General features: G+C 48.3%; 1 protein-coding gene across 2 annotated transcripts in view; it reads left to right on the top strand.

Moving 5' to 3' along the window:
* The first annotated feature begins 1,115 nt into the window (after positions 1–1,115).
* The window catches only part of Mp (collagen XV/XVIII-type protein multiplexin), a 448,114-nt gene continuing 432,635 nt past the window's right edge, over positions 1,116–16,594 (top strand). For both annotated transcript variants that reach the window (XM_075677559.1, XM_075677558.1), the window contains exon 1: positions 1,116–1,259. The gene's annotated coding sequence lies outside the window, so the exon portion shown is untranslated. The remainder of the gene's footprint in view (positions 1,260–16,594) is intronic.

Genomic DNA, 16,594 nt, shown 5'->3' with positions numbered 1-16,594 from the left:
GGACCACTTGAGCAGAGGGTTTCAGAGCCACCTACAAGTGTACAAAGAGTCGGTGTGTGCACAAACATATAGCAGCGCAGCGGCATTCTGCGTACCCTCCCTTAGTGTGCCACGGTCTGGCCGCCTGGATCGCTCAGTTTTGTCTACAACAATATAACGCGCCTCAATTACCGCGGCTTTGCAAAAATTATACCGCTTTTCTGCACGAGACGTCGTGGTGCTGACGGACTTAAAGTCGGCATTAGAATGATTAAACCGTGGTCTACCTAGAGAGGCGTTCACAAGGCAATATCTGGCAGTCATTAAAGATCTAATGAACAAGGGATTTCAGTGGATCTCATCCCACGTATGAATTGAAGGAAATGAGAAAGCTGACGCTCTTGCACACCTAACGGTGACATGCGTCCGAAGAGGTAATTCTAAGGATGCAATACGCTATCACTTTAGGGCGATCCACAACACTTCACACCAAGCCTGTGTGATCAATCGACTTATTCGCGAAGAAACGCTGTTGTGTCGCATCAGAAGCGACTCCGCGCACACCCCGGCTTGGTTATTCAAGACTGGACGATGCGCTTCCCCGCTATGTGGCTTCTGTGGCGCTATCGGCGACATCGAACATTTCACTTGTGTTGATTTCTGAAACTTGTTCATCTGTGGCACTTCCACCAGACGTTATCTCCATTTTCGTGCTGCAATAATGTTTAGCCGGTACTGTCGTTAGTATCAACGCCACCTTGTATTCTATGGAGAAAAAGAAAAGAAATAGTAACATGCAGAAATCATCAGCACCAAAGGCTAAAAACAAAGTGCATCAATAGCTCCCAGAAACTGCTCTGTATAGACTGTTTCATTGGGTATGGCCGCTGTCTGGTCTAGGAAGGACTTGCGGCTGCCAGCGGGAGACATGGGCGCGCCACGTCCGAGTCGGCGGAACCGCGGTCCGCCGTGCGCGCGAATACGCGCGTGCACAGCGATGACTAAGCACCCGCGGTCTCCGAGCGTCTCCGTCTGGGCCGCTCGTGAGGAGGCGCTGGCGACCCTCCTCCTCGTGCTGCAGTGCGCGGCCGGTGGCGCCGCCCCTGCGCGCGCGCGCACTGCCTGGGCCCTCCCCTCGTGCCGGCGGTCGTCCTCGCTGCTGCCACTCGTGCGGGCGGCTTCAAGCGGCGCTGTACGTGCGGGCCACCGTTGCGGGCGTTGTGCGGCAGAGCGGAACCACTCCGGGAACCTCGTGGCTGCTCCGTTCGGGACGCCGGCGGGTGAGCGCGCTCTTCCCTGTCAACCGTGCGCTTGAGTGAAGCTATTTACGAAGGGTCATTAGTAGGGCTAATGAACGAAAAAAGCGAACAGTTCCACCGGACTTAACGACTGTTGGCTTGTTTCGTATAGCGCGCAAAAAAAAAAAAAAAGCCCGACAGAAAGCGCATAATATGCGTCCAAATGCCTCATGATAAAACGCCAATAAGCTTGTTGTGCCATTCTTTATGCGTCGACTACACACATTTACTCGGAGATGGTTAGACGCGCGCACAGAAGCACGAGCTTACGGTTAAATCATAGATGTTTTCTTCCTACCATGATTCGTTGCCGCTACGAGGTGATGGTCACTGCGTGATAAAGTGGGGCTGCGCACATGTGCGCTTTACTGGCTCCTCTTGACAGACTGAAGGTGGTTTGCGGTTCATGCCGACGCCTTCAGAACTGCAAGCGACTCGGTGTGTTCACGAGCCCACTCAGTCCAACGTCCGTTGCAGACGGGGTGGGACCGGCACTTTTTTGAATGATGCGTACCATCCTCAAGAATGGAGTTCCTCAACTGTAGATTTTTATCACGTGGGCAAACACGTTGCACACCTACACGAATGCGTGTGAAATTTCATCTGAAGGCAGCAACTTTTTCACATCGCATGACTCCGATCCGCAGGTAAACAGCAGCGTCACTAACGCTTACTTCCACTCAATTTTTGTGCTCCGCTTTTTTGCAGTATTGCGGGAAGTTGAAAATTTTCGCGCTTCGTACATGCGCTGAGGATATTTAGACAGAATTTCGCACCATACATGTGCCGGAACAAGTTACGGTGTGGTTAAATCGTGGAACGTCTGCTGTTCCAACCTCGATCACGTAGTCAAAAGCGCAACAAGAAAAAAAAAAGTGATTTCATTGCAGCGAGTATTCAAGGCAGCGCACTCGTGACCTCCGGTCATCGGCTCAACCCGGAAGGCAGAATAGGAAACGGACACAGAAGTATAATCGCCACCACATGGCCGGCCTAGCTGGCTGTTGGCCAAACCTAGTTGAGCTAACCAGAATACATTACCCTGGTCCTTTCGCGCGGCGGCAGGAGTAGCAGCTGGTAGCTATCATGCGATGCTTTCTGCGCGCGAAAAACAAACCGTGAAGTTGCCGTTGAGTCACTCTTGCTGAGTTGATCGCCTCGAATTTCTTTGATGCTCTTTTACTCTTGGCGGAGAAATTGTAGAGGCATCGTGTTAGACCTTCGATTTGCCTACTGGGCACTGCACCCTTGGAAGTTACGGAAGTCGGCCCTCTGCAGGCCACTTAAACTCGGTCATTTCCATAACCCCGGAGGCTAGACCAATCTTTTCTGCCTAGGGTGCTTTCTTTAAAGCGAAGTTTTCTTTGCTTACCTCACCGGCGTGTAGAGCGGCTCATTGGTTTCTCGCCTGACCGGCACGCGAGCCCGGCTCCAGAATACAACACTGAATGTTGACCGACGAAGTGTGATATTGTGCGCAGCTCTGTTTTGCCTAATAACGCAATAAATCACAACATAAAACCCGTACATATAGCGTCGGCTCATAGGTATCTACAAAGTACGAAGACCTGCCTTTCAATGCAGTCATAGCTAAACTACGGATATGGCATCAAACGACACCATCGGTGCTCATGTGTCGGGAACGGGCACCTAATGTGTTCTTTCAAACACCGATATTGCTTTCTACAACGCATGAGCAAAGCACTGCGCAATTTCCGCAATGATTATCAGAAGGTAAGAGGTCCCAGGAGTGCTTATTCAACATCTGGTAGGTAAGATAAGTGAAGAAACGTAAATATTTCCGTCAGAAATGCTAAAGCTGAATGTAAACGAAAACTGTTTACAAGATGCTCACGTAATCAATGGCAGGGAAATGAAGAGAAAGTTTTAGAATTGTGGGACTTGAATTACAGGACCGCTATCGGCCGGGCGTACAAGAGAAGGCAAGTTGAGAGTAGGTTTTCGGGTACGCAACGCCGCTAGGCCGCGCTGTTTCTAAAAGTCATTGGGATTTTTACCTGCTTCGCACTGCCAAACTTTTCTTTCGCGATACTCTGCGGGCAATCGGCAGAATTTCGATCGGCAGAAAGTTGATTACGCCGCAAATGATAATGGTAAAGTCGTTGTACACACCAGCTCGAGCCTAGTGACATGCAGTCTTGCATTATATGATAAAGCAGAAAAGAACCATTCTTCTTTCACCAAACAGGCACCTCACTCCTACAATACAACATGCTCTGCTGAGAACAGCTTTGCTGCGTTATGCCTAGAATGGGCACACGAATTGTATGCAAATTTTGTTCTTTGTATTTGAATACTGTGGAAAGTATGTGTCATCCCTTCACTTTTCAATATATTGCTTTTATTTCTCCGGTCTCTGTGCGAAGAAATATTAGCTTATTGAATGTGCTTGTTACTACAAAATTCAGCGATGCGTTTACAGAGGGGGAAAAACAAACAGAGCCTGTATTCGCAAAAAAAAAAAAAAGAAGTAGTTAAGCTATAACTGCTCGTAAGCGCAAATGCCATGCCAGTCGTGATGACGCACACATTTTTTGCTGACCAATCGAAAACAAGACTTCATACGAATGAAAAGCGTTATGAATTCGGAATGGTAAATTGGTGGGCTATTTGGTACTTCCCTTTGCACAACATTTGTGAATTCGGCCTCAGAAGCAGAAGCAAGTCTTGGGCCTCGATAATGCAACGTTATTGTTTTTTTTTTTTCCTTTTAGGCGCTAGCTGAGCAGCTCTTAAGATTCAGTGCGGCCGAAATGCTCGAACCTGTGGTTATAATTGGCCCTTGGCATACTGAGGGCTAAATTTCGGGCAATTATTACACTTCGTGAATCGAGGCTGGTCCCTATTCACAAGAAAAGTTATTACGGTAAAATTGTTTGTAAGAGCAAACGCCAGAAAATCGGCCAATCAAGGGCTAATGTAAGCCAGACCCTGGGGCCGAATTCACGAAGTTTTTGTTGGTTAGGGCTCTTTGCCATGTGCCGGTAGCCTTCGTTAATAAGATGTCCGGCAGCAGGACTGGCTCGAATTCGCTATGACGAAAATTTGTAGCTGAAGAACATTTTTTTGTTGTTAACGTACGAATCCTGCGCCCGCAACAGTGGCCGAAGTTACAAAGCATTTTTAGTTTGTAAGAATTTCTCAGGATTGACCGGATGCCTTTGCTAATAATATATTTTGTATTGCGATTGGCTACCGCTTCTTCTTAGAAACCTTTCCAGTGCACGAAGTGATGTGAATGCGATCCGGGATACATTAATGGATAATTAGGCTGCTTTCACCGTACTGCAGCCTTGCTTCCCATAGCATGCCAGGCTGCGTAGCTCTTCTATCAAGCGCCAGTAAAATTCTGAACTCTGGTGCATTGGTTCATTGCGAAAAGTGTGTGCGTGTTGTCGCTCAAATTACCACATTTTCATGGGCGCGCAGTTGCCGAGTTTCGGGTGGCCATCAACTTTGAGGGGAAGCCACCTTACCGTTTTGAGTGGGGATCTCGGATCGAAGCGGCGTCACCGTAGGTCGTTGAAACGTGAATTCATGTGCCAAGTTTCGTCGGAAGGCTCTCAAAGCTGCCAGGCAAAGTAAAACTGTGTGCAGTGAAATTGCCACAATAGGTACGCGCCGATAAATCGAATGGTGGTTCGGAACGGAAGCTAACGTGGCTGTTTCGTGTTTCCAGGTGTGCGCCCTTTCTTTTTTTGGTCTCCTGAGATTGCAATTACCTTCTTCCAATAGGTGATGTACGTAGCTGTAGCAGTTTTAAAAACATCAAAAGTTAAAAAAACAGCATTCTTCGGAGAAAGTGTTCATTTTGTACCACGTTACTGAGGAGCAGATTATCGATGAGGGAGGGGCCAGATGAACGGAGGTGGTGACAAGGAAGGATAAAAAAACGAGAAACCAAATGGTTGGTGAGCTTGAGGTGTATCGTATTTCTACTGGATTGCGTTCACTTTTTATTGTAAAAACAAAGATAAATACAGAACGAAGATTTCACACAGAGTGAACGCGCAGAATCGTCGCGTGGTTCTTTCACTCTGTGCACATGTCCCCTGTCTTCTCCCTGCTTATTTATTACTAAGCTGTAGTATTTTTCATCGCGACATTGTTGAGCGCAGCGAACATCATATGCATCATTCCCTTCCTGTATTGAATAGTTCAGGATGCTTCACGCATACAACTCTCCTTACAAATCTACGAAGCTAATGCAGGCTTTTTTTTAGACAATACAGATATTTTTTTTTAATAAAGAGGCAGCGAGCGTAACGTGCTTGCATACGAGTTCCTACGTGAGGCGGACATACTTTGCCTCTAATAAAGTGAGCTTCAGCAGATTAATTAATAAAAACATTAAGAACCTTTTTTTATTAGCGCCTTGGGGGCAGTTTCTAAATGCCATATTTGAAGGTAGTGGCATTTTGATGCCCACCCATTTTTTTAAGGACTGCCCCTAATTAGAGACATTCAGCGTCAAATTTCGAAGCTCAATCGAGGCAATACGGAGACTGAGCGCGTCTCGCTGCGCGTGATACGGCAACGCCCCGTAAAGAGAGTGCGGGCTGAAGTTTGAACGATGCCGAGAGAGAGAGAAACAACTTTATTGAGCCGAGCTCGACATCTTCTTAGACGCCGTCGATGGAAGTGGTTCCCTCTTCACGGGACCCATATGCTTCCCTAGCCGCCTGGCCCCTGGAGATCAGGACGAGCTGGTCTTCCAGGGCGGTGCTGATTAGCAAGGTCTCCCATCGCTCGGTAAGGGTGGATGAGGGATGGGGTAGGTATAGTGGTGCAGGTAAGAGGTAGGGGGATTGCCTTGATGAAATCGCATACTCCAATGACGTGTTGGAGCGTGCCTAACTGAGTTTTGCAGAAATTACAATCCTTCTCGTACCTTTCCGGGTACATCTTGTTTTGAAGGTAAGGGTGCGGGAAGGATCCTGCCTGTATCTGCCTGTAGATTGCTTGCTGTTCTCTACTAAGCGATTTGTGAGGATCGGGGTAACGGCGCCTCTCCGTATTGTAATGGTCAGCAAGTCTCGAGCCGACACACCGCCCCGCAAGCTAGCCTGGCAAAGCGTGCCTCACCAGCAGCTGCCGTGGCTGGCCGATGCGTTCGGTTTGGAGCTCTTCCTCGCGCTCGCCGTCGCGGGGCGTCTGATACGACGGCGCCTTTCCTGCGCTCCCGCGGAGCCGTGTTTCGGCATTGCCTGGATTTACCGTTGAACTTCGATGACAATTATCTTCAATGAGATGCGACTTTCAACATTAAAAAAAATGAGGGCGCATTAGAACGTGACTGCCTTCAAATTCTCCATCTATACAACTGCTGCTAACGCACTAATATAAAGTTAAGTTATTAATTAGTCTCGTGAAGCTCACTTTATTAGCGGCAAACTCGTTTGAAACAAAATGCCACGTTCGCTGTGCTTATAGCCTTTGATAAAAAATCCGCATTGTCTAAAAAAAAAAAAAGAACCTGTAGGTGGTGTTGTTTCTTTCACCCGTCTTTTTCGGTTAATACAGTCCTGCCTCATATTGCAAATTAGTTCTGCGAAAGCCCGTAGGGTGAAAGTGAGAAAATGTCATCCACCCGACTGTAGCACGAAGCTACAAAGTAAACCCGTACGCGTTGCTAGAAAGAAAACTTCACAGTTGAAGAAACATTCGTCCTGGTCCGAGTTACGAACCTGGGACCAAAGCCTTACAGGGCTGGTCGGTTTATCAACTGAGCTTAGGCTAGCTCATCGCAGAGCGAGGCCAAATTAATCGACCACTCCAGGCATTGAGACACTGAATACGACAAATCAGTTCTGCGGAAGCCAGAAAGGTAAAGGAAAGTTCACGAAAGGGAGGAATTGTCATCCGCCCGTCTGTAGCCCTTTGTCTCACTAAAACTGTAAGAAAAAGTGAATAAGTGGTGTATGATATTACATTTCACATCCTCGATGACTTGTAGCTTCATTATAATGAAGCCTTGCTCTGTACCAGACGCTTATAACTCTTATTGTCTGATGAGCCCATGTGAGTTCGGTATGTAGTTCCTATAGATAAGCAACCTTTAGGGGAGTAAAAGATGTTTGGGATCAGTGGAGACAGAATCACGCCACTGCAAATTTCTATCGCGTGTACTATGAGTGAGCAATGTTTACTTCTTGGAACATTTACTAGGCGACGGCTGGGATACGTTCATTATCACCTTTGCTTCCACCGACAGCGCTTTCCAAAAATAGCTCTTGGCATGGGTGGTCTTCGACCTTGACACTGAAAATAAGACTACGTCCACTTTTACGTAATGACAGACATGCTAGCGAGAGTGACCGGCCAATGGCAAAGCGCACTTATGACTGTATTTTATGTTTGTTTTTATTTGCAAAATATTGCAAGACCAATGTGGGCCCAGCAGGAGAGGCAAAAATGCTATCAAAGCTATATAATAATACACAGAATATAAGAAATATGGGCCGTTATCATCCCCCATTGTGACCCTTTTTCTTCCCCTCTTCCCCTTCCCTTACGTAGAGTAGCAGGCCAGATGCTCCATTATCCAGCCGACCTCTCTACATTTTCCAATCATTAAAATACTTCTTCTTCTTCTTCATAAGAAATATTTACATACAGTGCATGAAAAAAATTCCAGGGTGCTTAAGCTTCGCCTTTAAGAGTGGAACGCAATAGCATTCAAAGATTCCTGACTGCTTTCATTCTTCCCGGCAACTGCAGCTTATGTACCCGTAACGTTTATCGGGAAACGCTGGCGGGGAACGCTATGCACGAAGGCAAGCTTTCTAGTAGAAACGCGGCCTCTTGCGTGAGTCGATCTCTTGTTAGTGTTTCGGACTTTTAATATTTCAGTTTGAGAGGAAAGGGGGTTAACCGAGGGGCCGCATTTTTATTGGTCATATCGTAAGAAGCCAACAAACACTGACACCAAGGACAACGTAGGGGAAATTTACTTGTGCTTAATAACTAATATAAAGAAACGATAAATTAATGGAAATGAAAGTGGATGAAAAAACAACTTGCTGCAGGTGGGCAACGATCCCACAAACTTCGCATATCGCGTGCGATACTCTACTACTTGAGCTACCGCGGCGTCGTTTCGCCGTCCACTTTCTTGGGTATTTATGTTTCTCTGTAGAACCCTGGGAGTGTTAGCCAGCGCCACCACTCACAGACCTTGGCGGCGGACGTGGAACTTCCTTTCTGCCGCAGGCGTCGCGAGAACGTAATCTTTTTGGATGAAGACAACCGGTCAATAAACCCACACATGCTACCTGAAGGCATCAATGCTGCCGGATTCGAGACCCTCTTTATACAATAAACGAGCAGAAAGAGGGTTAACCGATGGGCCGATTATCATGAAGAGCCAAGGCAGCTGAGCTCCCTTTGGCGACACGGCTGTCTTGGAGTTTGTTGTCACTGATTTCGGCACTTGGAGCTCGAGTTTTGTATTCTTTTTTAAACATTATTTTGACATTCCGCATATTCAAGAAGCCTTCGAGCCTTCCACGCCGGATTTATAAAAGCGTAGCACTTCTTTACATCGATATCTACATACTCAGATCGCTGTTAGCGTCAAATATTGAGGAAAAGGTGTATCACTGATATAAAATGATGTCAAAACGTAGCAAAACGTACATATCTGCGCATATGAGTGGTGGTGTTCCACCCTGAGACGAGTCAGTATGAGCAGCCGAACCACTTAAACACGGCAACAGTGATCCAGATAATATATTACGGGCTATTAGTTTATTTCTGATTCTCACTTTTCTTTAACTCCATCGCAGTTACAGTTTGCGCGTGCCATAAGACATCGTTAGAGAAAACTGTGCTCGCATAAATTAAGTGCTCATTTATAGGCCGTGTTGCCCTTTCGGCAAAACGCGGATACCATAACTGACACCGTTGGTATAACTGAGCGAGACGGTTGTTTATACTGCTGTATACCGAATGCACCGTCTCTTTCTTCCTGTTCGTCGCAGAGGTAAACAGCATCTCTCTAGAATTGAGAAAGGTGTCAGCATAACAACACGTACAGACCGACCCATCTACGTAGCGAATGCGACCGGCAGCTTACGGGAATGGGGACGTACAGATACATGTTGGCGCAGTGCTGTGTCGCCGCTTGCCGCCTATTGTGTACGAAGTGAAATGTAGTTTATTTTAAATCGCCAAGGACAGAACTGAACTATAAAAGCCTTCGTGCTAACTGCTTGCATTTCAGTTCAAGTCCGCCGTTAGCGGGTGCACGAACACGATGGCGCTAGACTCACCTTCGCTGAACAGGATCAACATTGGGTCAAACTTGATGTGCGCGGCTTGCGAAGGTTGAAGTCTGTGCATTTCAACTTCGAAGGCATGTTTTGACTCACTCTGACTCACTCTGGCGCTGTCGCTATATCGCGTTGTCAGTTCGATGGCAGATCGCGCAGGGTTCGGTTGAACGATGGTCGGCACGCTGACTTTGTCTGTGCCGTCGACCAGAAAGCCCGTCGCAGTGCGACAACTCGCGCTCGTCGGTTGCGTCGTTGTTTGCTTGGTATGATAAAATGCTTTCAGTGACGCACTGTACTGGATGGTTGGTCAATCGTTGACGTGAGCGTGTTGTCGGTCTCGTATCGACCCAGTGTTACCGAGCCTTAAACGAGTACGGGAAGTTAGGCACGCGCTGCTGCCACCAGCAAGTGAGGATCGACGCTGCAAGAAGACTTCATTAGCAACGTGATGTTTTTAAGTGTCACGCAAGTGTAACGCATGGGTTTTCGTTAAATTTACTAGCCATCAATGAAAGGCGGCAACTATTGGCTCGCATTGCAGTCTGAGCCGCTTGGACGGAGCCCTGGCCACTTTATGTTTTAAAGGGGAGTTGCAGTCTTAAAGCTGGAACCGCATGGTGCGTTTCCCGCGAGCGAAAAGCGTGAGGCGCGGCGAACGCCCGCGTTGCCGCCGACGCGCGAGCACCCGCACAAAGAAAGGGAGCGGCGCTTTTGCGTCGCGTTTTCCGGGTTGCCAGACAACATAATCCCAACGGCATGAATTGTCTCTGTTACCGCATATATAATATGTCCTTAACGTTACATAACACTACAATAAAGATAATCTTAGTGTAATTAGACAGCGACATTTTTGTGCGAAGTGTATCTATCAAGCTTAATTTCAAGCAGCAAGATTGTGTGCGAAAATGCGACTATATACCTTCAGCATGCTGAGAGGCCGCTGCTTGTTTACAACTTCACATAGAAAATAGCGTCGGCCGCTTACTACCGAGCAGAAGAGGCGATTGCTACTATTAAGGGGGATGCTGAGACCATCTTCTATGCCGTCTACCCTGAAGGTATCTGCTATAGCTCGCCAAGCCTGGTCACGTTTGATGTTGTTCTTGTAATGGCGGTCACGTACGTCCCACAGGACGCGACGTTTCTCCACTTAAGTTATGAGGGACTCGTTGAAGGTTGCTTTGTCCATTTTAGGTGAACGCGATGCGCGAACCAACACGAGGCGCGAACGAAATCACGGTAGCACGTGCTTTCTTTGACGCACGCGCCAGTTCTGCCGAGAAAAAAAAATTGCTCCAGAGAGGTTCCGTCGAGATGCGTAAAGCCCCTTAAACTTCGTGAAGTACTGCATGCTTTGAAGAATGCCGCTTCCTCCTCGCGCGCTCTGGCCTAGGCCATGGCTGCGTCGCTATTGGCCTAATAGCATCACGTGGGCCCTCGCACCGTGCATCAGCGCCATTTTTGTTCGAGAAGCGTCTACGGAGTGGCGAGGAGCGCATGTTGGCGCCTTTGCTACGCTCGAGCCGTGTAGGCGGCGCCACAGTCGAAGAGGGAGCGTGAAAGAGAGGAAAAATGAGGAAGAGTGAAGGCGGAGGAGGAGAGTGTCACTACTTTACGAAGTATACGGGGCCTTAGAGGGTGGATGGATGGATGTTATGAGCGTCCCCTTTGGAACGGGGCGATGGATTGCGCCACCAAGCTCTTGCTGTTATACTGCTTAATGTCCCACCTAACTTAAACAATAATAATAAAAAAACACTAAAAAACACACCCAAATTTTCTGATCCCGTATTCCTAACTGTGCTTTTGTAAGTCTGTTTTTTGTCGTTTTCCTACTTTTCGTCCACCAATCCTCCAATCGCCTCTTACTAATGCCTATTGCGGACATGTTTACTTTTCCACTGCTCCCGCTGAACCCAAGGGCTTTAAGGAGGCCAGTGGTGCCTAAATCGAGCGCTGGGTAGCCGTATTCACACTCTAATAAAACATGCTCCATAGTTTCCGTAGCTTTACCGCAACAAGCACATGCTTCTTGTTCCTTCTTATATCTCGCTTTATAGGTGCGTGTTCTAAGGCATCCCGATATCGCTTTGAAAAGTAATGAGCTTCCCTTTGAGTTATCACAGATGCGCAGAGCGCAGGGCCATCTGGTGGCAAAACCGAAAACCAAAATGCCACGTGACCAAATGCCACGTGACTTACCTGAACTCTGATTGGCGGACGCGCCGCGCGACGCGTTTTTTTCTACTCCGAGCAGCAGCACGCGGCGGCGCGATTTCGTGACGGATCATGCTGGGCACGCGGCAAAATGACGCGCACGTCCCACCATCCGCGCCTGAAATCGCGCCATGCGGTACCGCTTTTAACCCCGTTTCTTCTTGTTCGTATATATATATATATATATATATATATATATATATATATATATATATATATATATATATATATATATATATATCGTCATCAGCCTGGTTACGCCCACTGCAGGGCAAAGGCCTCTCCCATACTTCTCCAACTACCCCGCTCGGTCATGTACTAATTGTGGCCATGTTGTCCCTGCAAGCTTCTTCATCTCATCCGCCCACCTAACTTTCTGCCGCCCCCTGCTACGCTTCCCTTCCCTTGGGATCCATTCCGTAACTCTGTAACTCTTAATGACCATCGGTTATCTTCCCTCCTCATTACGTGTCCTGCCCATGCCCATTTCTTTTTCTTGATTTCAACTAAGATGTCATTAACTCGCGTTTGTTCCCTCACCCTATCTGCTCTTTTCTTATCCCTTAACGTTACACCCATCATTCCTATTTCCATAGCTCGTTGCATCGTCCTCAATTTAAGGAGAACCCTTTGCATAAGTCTCCAGGTTTCTGCCCCGTACGTGGGTACTGGTAAGACACAGCTGTTATATACTTTTCTCTTGAGGGATAATGGCAACATGCTGTTCATGATCTGAGAATGCCTTCCAAACGCACCCCAGCCCATTCTTATTCTTCTGATTATTTCAGTCATATGATCCGGATCCGCGGTCACTACCTGCCCTAAGTAGATGTATTCCCTTACCACTTCCAGGGCCTCGTTACCTATCGTAGACTGCTATTCTCTTCCGAGACTGTTAAACATTACTTAAAATTTCTGCAGCTTAATTTTTAGACCCACCCTTCTGCTTTGCCTCTTCAGGTCAGTGAGCATGCATTGCAATTGGTCCCCTGAGTTACTAAGCAAGGCAATATCATCAGCCAATGGAAAGTTACCAAGGTCTCGAAGGCTGTTCCCACCAAAAAACGCGCAATTGCGATAGGAGCGCGTTCGGCAAAAACTAAAATAAGCCACTGCGTAACAGGATCCGACGGCTCGGACACGGAAACGTGACGGGCTTAAAATAATAGTGGGCAACATGGCTAATCACGCTAAGAAATCACAACAAATACACAATTCAGAACAATGTAATGTAAATAAAAAAAATTAGAGATATGGCAATGGAACTGCCGCTCCTTCTCCAGGAAAGCGGCAGTGTTCCACCAGTTTATCAAAAACAGATATGTCTGCAGGAGGTCGGGGCCAAGCCGGCTAAACTGCAGGGATACTACACTCTGAGCGATCCTCAAAATTCGAAGGTCGCCACGCTGGTGAGCAAGTCGATAAACGCTCAATTATTAACACTTACGCAAACTGAGGGAGAGACTAATTCCATAGTTATCAGTGTGATGCCAAAGAAACGAAGTAAGGCACACACACTAATCACAAATCTGTACAGTCCTCCCAAAAGCAAAGGGGACGACCTACCCCACATTCTCTCAGCAACAAAAGATTTAGCGGGCACCAGGGATAAGGTAATGATAGTGGGTGACTTTAATGCACCACACATACTATGAGGATACGCGAAAACGTCGCCCAAAGGGTTCCTACTCGAGGGCACCGCAACGGCCTTAGGCTTACGGGCAAACCGACGCCCACGGGTAACAGCGTCAGCTGAGACACGGCGCCCGACTGTTCCTTTACAATTAACATCAGAGACGCGCAATGGGTTTCCTTTGACGAAAACCTGGGAAGCGATCACGACATAATCCGAGTAGCGCTCTCCACGCCCAACATACAGAGAACAATAGGAATGACTAAATTAACTGGCTGGCCTCGTTATAGAGAGCTCCAGAGAGCGCTGGAGGAGTCGGATACAGCCCCGACCAACGTGCGCGGATGGACTGAATTCCTTCGACGAGCACGCGGGGACACCACTAAAGCCATTGAGCGTACAGCGGAGGTGCCGGTGATAGACTCTCACCTGGTCAGCCTATGGAAAGAGAGGCGGAAACTGGCTAAGAGGTGGAAAAGACAACGTCTAAACGAATACCTGAGACAACGCATCGCTCTCTTGGCAGAGCAAGCCCAAGGCCACGCCAACGAGCTCGCTAAACACGAGTGGGCGACATTCTGTGGAACCCTATCAGGAACTCGGAACGACCAATACGTGGCGAATACTACGAAGCATGCTAGACCCGATGAGCACGCGTACTGAAAATAACAAGAAGCTCCAAATTATAGCAGACAACTTCGAGGGCACAGACCAAGATCTAGTCCATGCTCTTCAGAAAAAGTACATAGGACTCTCACCTGCCACGGGATCGTCGTACGCGATGAGACAATACGCGGGGGAGGCGAACCCTAAATTAGACGAATAAATAACGTAGACGGAAGTGTATGAGGCGGCACAATCCGCAGTTAAAAACTCGGCACCGGGCCCAGACTCGATCACAAATGCAATGATTCGAAACATGGATTCGGTAGCCCTAGCGAAAATAACAAAGATTTTTAATAGCGAGTGCTGGGCCACGGGAGACTTGCTCCAAGAGTGGAAATTGGCTAAAATAATCATGATCCCCAAACCAAAAAAGAATCCCTTGATTGATACACTACGGCCGGTGTAGCTCACGTCCTGCCTGGGTAAGCTCTATGAAAGGGTTATCCACAGCAGATTGCAGCGATACCTGGAAGAGCGGAGCTGGTTCCCGGACTCCATGATAGGATTTCGCACGGGTTTATCTTGCCAGGACGCGTTCCTCCTACTTAGGACGCATTATTCCTACAAAAACTGGTAGGGCAATATTGGCTAGACTCAATATCCCAGCATACCCCATTTATCTCACAGAGCAGGCCGTACCTCTCCCTCCTTCGATGAGATCCAAAATTACAGTAGCCCCAATTCCAAAGAATATACATCCCGAGTACAACAAAGAAAGGCGCAAAGCACGCGCACAACACATTCAATCAGCGTACTCTATTAACCATAGGTACAACACGTACTACACGGACGCAGCTGTGTTTGCAGAGGCGACCGGGCAGCGCTACCAAAGGAGGTACGCCCTGGCAGTCGTGAACGCGATCAGCCAACAGCAAATTACCGCGTCGGCCACGGCGGGATCCCCCACTTCGGCTGAAATATTAGCCGTGGCGATCGCACTCGCTCGCGCGGAGCGTTCGCAAAGGGACTCGGTCGTGGTCACGGACTCCCAGGAGCCATGTCGCATGTTTCTCAAGGGGCACGTGACTACGGCTAGCCTCGCGATAATCCCCAAATCCTTCAACCACCATCATCGACTACTCTGGTGCCCGGGCAACGCGGGGGTACAGGGGAACGAAAAGGCTAACCCGTTAGCTCGAGGGTTCACTAAACGAGCGATGGCGTCCTCTTCTAACCCCAACAACCCGCACTATCCCTCACAAAATTCTACAAATTTAAATGCCAATGACATCCTTGCTCATCAGCGCGGAGTCCGCAGAAAATACCCGCCGCTTCACCCACAACTTAGCGGGGAAGAGGCCGCCGATTGGCGTAAAATACAGACCGGGGTATTCCGCCATTTAAAATTGCTAAACGCCATGTATCCCACTCGTTATAGGGCCAACGGTCCTTGGTGCGGTGGCATACCTAGCCTAATACATATAACCTGGGAGTGCACTAAGCACCCTCATGGGCGAAATACCAGCAACACAACGGAGCAGTGGGAGGCACAGCTCGCCCGCTCCGACCTGGCAGGACAAAAGTCCTTAATTAGCCAGGTCAGGCAGGCGGCAGAGGCCAGTCGGGCCCTGGACTGAGAGGCTCCGACCACCCCTCCTTCAAATATTTTCCATTGCAATAAAGTTTCTATTATTATTATACCAAGGTATTCTCTATTAACTCTTATCCGCAATTCTTCCCAATCCAGGTCTCTGAATACCTCCTGTAAACACGCTGTGAATAGCATAGGAGAGATCGTATCTCCCTTCCTGACACCTTTCTTTATTGGGATTTTATTGCTTTCTTTATGGAGGACTACGGTGGCTGTGGAGCCGCTATAGATATCTTTCAATATTTTTACATACGGCTCGTCCACACCCTGATTCCGTAATGCCTGCATGACTGCTGAGGTTTCGACTGAATCAAACGCTTTCTCGTAATCAATGAAAGCTATATATAAGGGTTGGTTGTATTCCGCACATTTCTCTATTACCTGATTGATAGTGTGAATATGGTCTACTGTTGAGTAACGGAATCCTGCCTGGTCCTTTGGTTGACAGAAGATATGGGGATTTGGGGAATTCGACGCGCCATTGCTCGGGCGCATTTCACCTATGTTCTGCAATCCTTAAGCCACACGGTCCTCGCTCTGAAGCAGTTGTCAGCGGCGGCTCTCCACTCGCGGTGGTTCGCGGGGAGGGCGGAGCTAGTGACGTCACGAAGCGGCCCCTGGTTGCTACTGCCGTTACGGTAGCGGCTCGCTTCCTCCTTGGAACGGCGCCCGGTACCCGTACATGCTTCCTCTCGTCCGCCGACACCTTTGTGACTAGGACTGAGCTCACGAACGGTGCCTTTGCCCGCGCGGGGAGCGCGTACCTCGTGTTGATCCTATCTCGAGGCTAAGCCGAAGAACGGGTGCCTAGTGCTCGCGCGAGGTCGTACCACGCCGAGCCGCACTTATCGGAGGCCCAAGCCGAAGGAGACTGCCCGAGCTCTCTCGAGTTGGCCCATCGGTTACCGCGAGA

The sequence above is a fragment of the Dermacentor variabilis genome, unplaced genomic scaffold, assembly GCF_050947875.1.
Source record: "Dermacentor variabilis isolate Ectoservices unplaced genomic scaffold, ASM5094787v1 scaffold_13, whole genome shotgun sequence".
Taxonomy (NCBI): domain Eukaryota; kingdom Metazoa; phylum Arthropoda; class Arachnida; order Ixodida; family Ixodidae; genus Dermacentor; species Dermacentor variabilis.
The sequence above is the reverse complement of the archived record's forward strand: the minus strand, read 5'-3'. Positions and strand labels throughout refer to the sequence as shown.